Source organism: Podarcis bocagei, assembly GCF_964188305.1.
Source record: "Podarcis bocagei genome assembly, chromosome: 1".
NCBI classification, from domain to species: Eukaryota; Metazoa; Chordata; class Lepidosauria; order Squamata; family Lacertidae; genus Podarcis; species Podarcis bocagei.
In genome coordinates, this window is record NC_138125.1 from 136,864,242 (window position 1) to 136,870,153 (window position 5,912).

A 5,912-nucleotide genomic window follows, 5' to 3' on the forward strand; every position below is an offset into this window, starting at 1 on the left:
GCGGCGGCTGCGGCGCTTCGGCGGAGGGAACTACAAGTCCCGAAGCGCGCGGCGTAACATCCGATCTGGACTGACATGAGCCCATGCCGGGCCCAGCCAATCGGGAGGCCTCGACGGCAGGCGGAGGGCGGGGGAGCCCTGCTCGCGCGGGTGGGCGGGGCCAGGAGAGGCGAGGCAAAGCGGTGGCGGCAGCTGGAGAAAAGGCAGGCGGAGAACTGGGAGCAGCTGCACCGCTTGCATTGGGCATTGCATTGGGCAAAGCAGAAGAGCCGGCGCGCCCCGAGTTGCATCTGTTCTGTTGCGCCTACCAGCGACCAAAGTCATTTCCCCATATGATTGAGGCGGCGAGTTCTTTTTAAACAGTGCGTTCAATACAGCAGCACGATGTTTCTACACATTTGTCTCCTTTCCTTTCTTCATTGCTCTCCAGTTCCAGATTGCTTGATGCTGTTATGCCCACTCGATTCACTGGGATGTCTTCCAGTGCTTTGCCATTGTTAATCTAGCAGTGAGTAACAGGGGATGAGAGTCCTTGAATGCTCTCAAGTCTTTCAAAGCCCTCCTGAAAATTACTTTCCCCTGGAAGCTTTTGGAACCCTCCCTCTTAGTCTCAGTACCATGTTTCACTGAGCCAAAGTCCCTGTATTTGAAAGAACCACATATAATTTCTGTTTACCTCTGCCTGAATCTCCTCCACTTCCTTTGTGATTTTCCTTCTGTCTACATATTTTTTAATTGCAAGCCTCTTGTGGGCCTGCCAAACAGGCATTCTGGAAAAGCACCATGTCCATAGATGACACTAAGCAATAATTTTAAGCAACACTTCAAAAGTGTCAGAATAGTTTTTATTTCTTAGACAATAGCTACAGTAGACCCTAAACCTAAATATAATATCTGAAATATTGGAAAGAAAGCATCAGGGCCTTGGAGGTTAGCCTAATACAGTATAAATGTACGTATGAAAATCACACATACTTAACTAGAAAGGACGCTGTAAAATAGCACAACTTAAAACAGAAAGCAACACAAAATTTAAAATAAATATGCAGAATATGAAGTTACTGATTCTTGGGAAAGGAAGCTCTTGCCAACTTTACAAGCTCTGCATATCAGATTTTTTTCCCCCAGGTAGTTGCTTTCCTCTTGATAAAGATACAGACTTAAGAAATTATTTCCTAATATGAAAATCTAAGCAAAATGCAGGACAGGCCATTTCTAAAACACATACACAAACCAGATTGTCCATGGTAATTTAACAAAAGCAGTCTAGTGTTCTCAAGGTGAGGCAAAATTTTCCAGTATTTTTTTACACACGCTTTCCACCTTACAATTTACTTGTTTCCCTTCCTTAATGAAAATGGCAGCGTAAGCAGCCCAAAAATGCATGAAAGAGCTTCAGCAGCCTGCGTTGGCACTGCAAACAGGTGGATTTGAAACCATCCTGGGTGAGAATTCTTATCACAGCACTCTGGTGCCTAAATGCCATGTGAAAGCAAGCTGCCCTTGGACTAGATGATGTAAAATGGAAACAACACGGCGTCCAATCATCTTTGGTCATTCTGTTTTAGAGCACACACTGGTTTCATCCTATTTAGATAATCATGTAAATCTGCAACATGAGCTGCAACCTCTGGGCGAGAGCTTCTGCTGAAATTGATCTCTATATACAGGTATCTGCCCTTTGCAACACCAAGTACTTCTTTCAGTTTTTATCAAGAGAGATCTCTGGCTCCTCCTAATTTGCCTCTGCTGAAGACAAGAAATCTGTAATAGCACGGATAACACACCTCTGTACGCATGTACCAAAACATAAGTCCCTAAAGCGTCTTATTGTGTAAGCCTCCAATCTGAGCCTCCTTTGTGACAAGGCAGTAATCTTACTAAGGCAACTCCACATATGGAAATTCTGCCATGGATGTCAATTCCACACATGCATCACCAGGGACACATAATTCATTTTGTCCATGCAGAGCAAATAACACAGATAAAGGGTTGTCATACTTTCTCAGAGCAGCAGCCAAGTCGATGAAGTGACCAGGCGAGTCAATAGTGTCTCTCCTACACATGGTAGAGAGCATGAGCAACAGTGACCTGATCTTCCCATCCAATCACACATTTGCCCTGTCTCCAATACCAGCAGGGACGCGGACTTATAAAAAATATTGGGGGGGCCCGGAAAAGCTCATGAATAATAAATAAGCTCATGAATATGCAAATAAAGTGGCACCGCCTCCTCGTGAGCGAATAGGGGAGAGCGTGCTGCGCCTATTAATCAGCTCCGAAGGAAATTGGGTGGAGCTTTTGCTCGGGAGGGAGGGCAGGAGGCATGCAGCCCGACCCCTGTGCATTTTGGGCTGGGGGAGCGGCGGCGATGGCGCTCTGCTGGAGGAGCGCCGGAGATTATTGGGGGGGCGGAGCCCCCCCAAATGAATTTTTGAGGGGGCTCGGGCCCCCTCAAGCCCCATGGAGTCGGCGCCTATGAATACCAGCAACCATTCATGTGGAAGCACAGTGTTTGAATGGGGCCTTATGCATATGCAACGAGAAACACATCAGACCAGTTCCCAAACAAATATTTGAGATTTGATTATGGAATCAGAGGCAATCTCCTCTTTCTCTCCCCACCATGCATAGAATCAACTCTTGTCTATGTGGGCTCCAGCAGCTGGCTTCATCAACAGAATGGAGGAGTTCAATGAGGCTTACACCACGTTTAAGGAGGCTTACTCCAAGGAAGTGGGTACAGGAAAAGAGCAAAATTAAAATTAAAATGTAAAACCTAAGGACCAATTCATCTTCACGGAAATGTAACATTATTGTGCAAACATATACAAGTACTGTATGATAAGGAAAGAACTATTCATCCACAAAAGCCTCCATTGTTTTCTAAAGCAATCATTCCATCACTAAAGCAATCATTCCATCAAACAAAGCATTTCGGCTCCCCAAAAGGAACAATCTCCCTCTCCCTGTCTTCAAACCAATTTGGGGGCAGAGATGGGGGGGGGAACCCCACTGCGCAATATGTGACTCATTAGTTGAATCCTGCACAATGGTTTGTAAATATAAATACTGTACTTCAACAAATGTAAATGGGAAATTAGGTTTACAATGTAATTTATTTCTGGTTAGCAGTCAAGCCAAAAGAAAAAAAGGGTACTGTATTTTTCACCCCATAGGACGCACCACCCCATAGTACGCACCTAGTTGTTTTTTTGGGGGGGGATATAGGGGGGGGAATTATTTTACCCACCCAGGCACGGGGCTGGCGCGGGGGAAGCCCGAGTTTCCCCTGACCCCAGCCCCCAGAACAGCCTGCTATCCGCAAGCCTAGGGAGCCACGCCGGTCTCCCCAGGCTTATGGAGAGCAGTGCGAAGCCCAGGAGCGCTCTTTAGCTCGCCCCAGGCTTCGGAGTGCAGGCAGCTCTGCGCAGCCCTCCGGAGCCCGGCGCAAAGCCGTGCCGGGCTCCCAAAGGTTGCGCAGAGCTGTGCGCCGCCCGGGAGTGCAGGCAGCTCTGCGCAACGCGCCGGGCTCCCGAGGGTTGCGCAGGGCTTCGTGAAGCCTGGAGAGCAAGAGGGGTCGGTGAGCAGTGGCCATCATCTGGTCAGGAACTGTTGCATACAAAGACTGGAATTTGCTCCATTTTCATGATTTCAGGAAAGGACATTGTCAGCTCCCCAACTAAAGCTACGAATGGCGCTGGTGAATGTATATACTTTATTTCTAATAGATTATTTAATATTGCTTTATTTGATATAAATTGTTTATTTTAAACTTATGTTTTTATTATGACTTTTTGTATTGGATCAGATTGCTATTATGTGTATGCTCTTTGCTGTCTGTTTTGTTGTTTCTTCAGCTTGTGTATAGTAACAGTATGTTAAAGACACAAACCTGGAAACTTTTAATTTTCAAAAAAATTATTACCTAGTTTTATTGTTATCATTGCATTTTTTGTGCAAAACTCTTTGCTGTTAGCTACCTTAAACACGGGTAGAGGTGCAATTGAATATTTAAGTACCTAAACCAGATGACAGTGGCCATCATCTGGTCAGGAACTGTTGCAGGCCTGGAATTTGCTCCACTTTCATGATTTCAGGAAAGGACATTGTCAGCTCCCCAAGACAGAGACCTGTCTACTTTTGCCTTTGCAACTAAAGCTACGAATGGCGCTGGTGAATGTATAAGCTTTATTTCTAATGGATTATTTAATATTGCTTTATTTGATATAAATTGTTTATTTTAAACTTATGTTTTTATTATGACTTTTTGTATTGGATCAGATTGCTATTATGTATATGCTCTTTGCTGTCTATTTTGTTGTTTCTTCAGCTTGTGTATAGTAACACAGAAAGGCGGTATACAAATTAAAAGTAAAATGAAATGAAATTTCATACAAATGAAATTAATGTGCTTGCTAAGCCTACGTAGTTTCATCCAGTTCTGCTCAAAAGCTGAAACTTGAAGGTGCTGAGGAGAGTCAGCTCTCCTTGGGATCACGGGGTCGTCCAGCGGCCAAGGCAGGTTTCTATTACAAATGCCTCTTCCTCTAATGAGCATTTTACGCAGATGGGCAGACTAGGCCATGTCTGGCTGAGCTGCACATATAAATTCAAACGCACACATAGGCAGGAATATGCTTATCACTTGTTTATTTCTAAAATGTCTGGTAAGTAAATTTGTAGATCTTGCTCCTTACCTCCTTTTACCAATAAACCAGCATCAGTATACGCAGGAGAAATTGGATACGTTAAGAACTGGACTTGGTTGCTGTTGTCACACTGTTGACCCAACATAGCACGGAGTTCATAGTTTTCCCTGAGCAGCCGAATCTGATTTTTCAGGTGCACATTTTCGTCTTGAATCCTTTTCATCCACTCTCTCTCCTCGGTCATCCTCTTCTTCCTCCTTGGTGAGGAAGGATTAATTGGTAAGGAACAGCCTTGGCTGGACAGGTCACTTGTCCCAGTGCTTTGAAAGGCTCACAGGAAGCTCAACAGGTTTAGAATGTTTCTACGGCATTATGATGTCGCCACCTCTTAACAGTATGCCCTGTTGCTCCACTGAAATCATTTATTTTGGCTAGGCCTGTGGGCAGCCGAATTAGATCACAGCCATGCCACATTTGAAGCACATGGCTTCTCACAAAGAATCCTGGGAACTGTAGTTTGCCCTGCACGGAGCTAACAACTCCCAGCATCCTTAAAAACTACAGTTCCCAGGATTTTTTGGGGGAAGCCATGTGCTTCAAATGTATAGGATAGATGTGACCAAAATGGTACGGCTTACCTACTGGATGGAACAGCCATCCGAAGCTTCCACCTCCACCTGCTTATGACCACCAGGTCAGAAGATGGGTTTACTGAGAACACGCCATTGTCCCTTGGCAACAGCACATAAGGGGGCCTCTTCAGGGACAGCAGGCCTCCCTCAGGTAATTTGTGATGTGGAGGTGCCAATTAGCTTTAAATGTTTCCTTAAAATATGCAGGCTTACCCAGTTTTTCCTGGATTCTGGCTCCTAATTTTTATTTGTGTAGTTTTGGTTTTTCGAATGCTATTGGATGCTGTTGGTGAATTGTTGTTTTTATGTAAGCCACTTAATGGTTTTTATTAAGTTGTTTTTGTTGCTACATTAAGCAGTATTTTTTTTTAAAAGTAAACTTATCAGTAAAATGGTACTGGGAAACCTCTGAAGATTTTCACTTATATATGTGTTGGGTGTTCTACAACTTTATTAAATTCCAGCACTAATTTGAGGCCGCCTTTTGAATGCTTTGCTTTTCTCTCTCCCGGTTGCATCTTAAGGTGCTTTCCGCCTCCCCGCTGCTTCCATCGCCAGTCCTGTGTCTCAGGATGAGGCAAGAGCTGCGCAAGGTCTGCTGGTCAGAGGGGTTGAAGCAGCAGCTGCT

At 44.7% G+C, this 5,912-nt stretch overlaps 1 long non-coding RNA gene across 1 annotated transcript; it reads right to left on the bottom strand.

Moving 5' to 3' along the window:
- Window positions 1-831: 831 nt before the first annotated feature.
- On the bottom strand, window positions 832-2,134 carry LOC308573536. The gene is made up of 2 exons (XR_014002104.1): window positions 1,617-2,134; window positions 832-1,576 (listed from the first exon to the last, which is right to left on the bottom strand). It is a non-coding gene; the product is annotated as an uncharacterized lncRNA (long non-coding RNA).
- Between the last annotated feature and the right edge of the window lie 3,778 nt (window positions 2,135-5,912).